At 45.0% G+C, this 2,955-nt stretch overlaps 1 pseudogene; it reads right to left on the bottom strand.

The window, feature by feature from the left end:
• The window catches only part of LOC123234333, a 15,878-nt pseudogene extending 14,716 nt beyond the window's left edge, over window positions 1-1,162 (bottom strand).
• Between the last annotated feature and the right edge of the window lie 1,793 nt (window positions 1,163-2,955).

Raw genomic sequence — 2,955 nt, 5'->3', positions numbered from 1 at the left:
GAAGAAGAAGAAGAAGAAGAAGAAGAAGAAGAAGAAGAAGAAGAAGAAGAAGAAGAAGAAGAAGAAGAAGAAGAAGAAGAAGAAGGAAAGAAGAAAAGAAGTAGTAGTAGTAGTTGTTGTTGTTGTTATGTACCCCTCTTCTCTGTACTTAGCCCGGTGCCAAGCACTGTGCGGGGAATCAAGAAAAGATGGTAGAGGAGGGAAAGGACAAGTAATTGCTATGATCTCTCGAAGCACTGTCTGCCCACCGGGTCCTCCCAAGGACCCTGAAGATGTCAGGAGTCTGTCTAACTTCTCCACCATGCCCCAGGGCGGATGTGTGTGGAAGGAAGCAGAGCTATTAAGAAAACCAGCATTAAGACCAGGACCCGCTTCCACTGGATTAAAAAACCCCACAGCAGGCGCCCCTTAACACTGCCCACCTTAATGCAGCCATATTTTTGGAATGCCAATATACCCTGAATAGTTCATTGGTATGCAGCTCAGAGTGGGGGTAAAAGACTCGTGTGTGTGTGTGTGTGTGTGTGTGTGTGTGTGTGTGTGTGTGTGTGTGTGTAGAACTCTGAAAGGGGAATGTAATTAGGGCTTCCAATGTTCAATATGCATCCAAAAAGGGGCTGGGGGTGGGGAGCACTCTGGGACCGGAGAATAAGAGCGATGGGTTCTGTCCAGCAGCTTTGCTTGCTGAAAAGCTAGCTGGGAACTCTAAAATGGCACTGGGGCTCCCAAGTCTTGCTCCTTGAGCTGCCCCCAGCCCACACTGGGCCACCCACTCATCCTATAAGTCCTTGGCTTGGAAATTTGAGAAGTAGCCCCCTATCCGCTGCGCAGGGCTCCCTCTTAGATAAAATACATCATCATTTACTCCATTAGAAAATAAATGTATGGCTATATTATGGGATTTGCATTCCATTACCTTGGCTTGCATGCCATAAAACATTTATTACACCCTTGGGCTACAGTCTTAATAATGACTGGGTGCGAGGCCTAATGTGATGCTGGCCTTGCTCAGGAACCAGAGATTAATGGGCTTTGATGTCACTCGGCTAATAGTTGTACTCACCAATTTGTTCCATCAGAAGACATTACAGTCAGGGCCGATGCCGGGGGTAGGTTTCTCAGGTTCTCTTTCCCGCATCAGCAGGGGGCTTGGGCTCCCCATGTCTGCCCACCCAACACCCCCAATCAAGAGATAGAAAAGATGCTGCGGGCTTCATCCTTCTGGTGCCCATCCCTCCCCCTCTCACCCTCCCCCACCAACCCAAACTCTACCCTCCGAGTCATCCCGCCATATTAGCGGTGACCGTATTAGACGAGAGACACAAAAACAACCTTCTCTGCTCCCCCCCTCCCTCTGGGCTCCCTGCTGCAGGGCACTCTACTGGAGCTGTCATTTGCACTATTCAACTCAATCCAACAAACATCCATCTGGTTACATACAAGGACTCTACTTTTCCCAAAGATATTCTCCGTACTACATTCCCACTCAACCTAGCTCCCTGCTTTACCACTCTACCTGATCCACATGCACAAAGCATTCCCTTGTATCTTCTTCCACTCAGAAACCCACAGGGAATGGAGAAAGAGAGCCAGGCCTGGAGATGGGAAGTTCTGGGTTCAAATTTGACCTTAGACACTTCCCAGCTGTGTGACCTTGGGCAAGTCACTTGACCCCCATTGCCTACCCTTACCACTCTTCTGCCTTGGAACCAATACACAGTATTGATTCAAAAATGGAAAGTAAGATTTTTTAAAAAAATGAAATCCATAGAGGACTCCAATGATCTAGTACCACCTCTCCCATTCTTTTTTTGCAAGAGCCAAACATAATGAGAAAAGCCACATAGTATAGTGATTTGGAGCCAGGAAGACCTGGGTTATTAGCTGCATGGCCTTGATAATAATAACAATATTGTTGTTGTTGTTGTTGTTGTTGTTCAATCCTTACAGTCATATCTGATTCTTCTTGATTAGATTACATTTGGAGTTTTCTTGGCAAAGATACCGGAGTGGTTTGCCATTTCCTTCTCCAATTCATTTGGCAGATGAAGAAACTGAGGCAAACAGGGTAAAGGGAATTGCCCAGGGTCACACAGCTAGAAAGTGTCTGAGACCAGATTTGGACTCAGGTAGATAAGTCTTCTTGACTTCAAGCCAGGCACTTTCCCCACTGTGCCACCTTTCTGCCCATTATACACACAGTTATAATATATATGTATGTATTGTCCTGAGTCTTGGATACTGTGAGGAGGAGAAAGGACAGGGATACAAAAGAAGAGGAGCATAAGTGGTCTGAATATCAGGATATGCTATATAGAGCTGCAATTATGACTATAATAATAATAATAGTTATCGTTAGTTGTGCTATCATTTACATAGCACTATACATGTGCTAGGCACTATGCTTTACAAATATTATCTCATCTGGCCCATAAAACAACTCTGGGAGCAGATACTATTATTATTTTCATTTTTACAATTGAGAAAACTGAGGCAAACCAATTAAGTGACTTTTCCAAGGTTACACAGCTAGCAAGTGTTTGAGACAGTATTTGAACTCAGGTTTTCCAGACTCCTGACTCCAGGCCCACTGCTCTATGCACTATGGCACCCCCTAGCTCTTTTCAAGTCATTTAATTTCTTTGTACTTCACTTTCCTCATACACCAAAGGAGGGGTGAGGACCTGATAGCCTCTACAATCTCTTTCCCCTCTAAATCCATGACAATATGATAATGATGGATGGTGAATGTAAGGAGGAACTGAATCTGTCCTGGATCCATAGGATGTCTCACCAACAACAACAACCAGGCCCAAGGATGCACCTAAACTCTGAGCATACAGGGAGATGGAGGCAAATGATTCATCTGCATGCCTTGTATTTATCTAGTTGAACAAGGATTTGGAGCATACTTACCAGCACTAACACTGTTCTGGGTCTTGGATACTGAGAGGA

The sequence above is a fragment of the Gracilinanus agilis genome, chromosome 2 (genome assembly GCF_016433145.1).
Source record: "Gracilinanus agilis isolate LMUSP501 chromosome 2, AgileGrace, whole genome shotgun sequence".
NCBI lineage: Eukaryota > Metazoa > Chordata > Mammalia > Didelphimorphia > Didelphidae > Gracilinanus > Gracilinanus agilis.
This window is presented reverse-complemented; position numbering and strand designations above follow the sequence as displayed.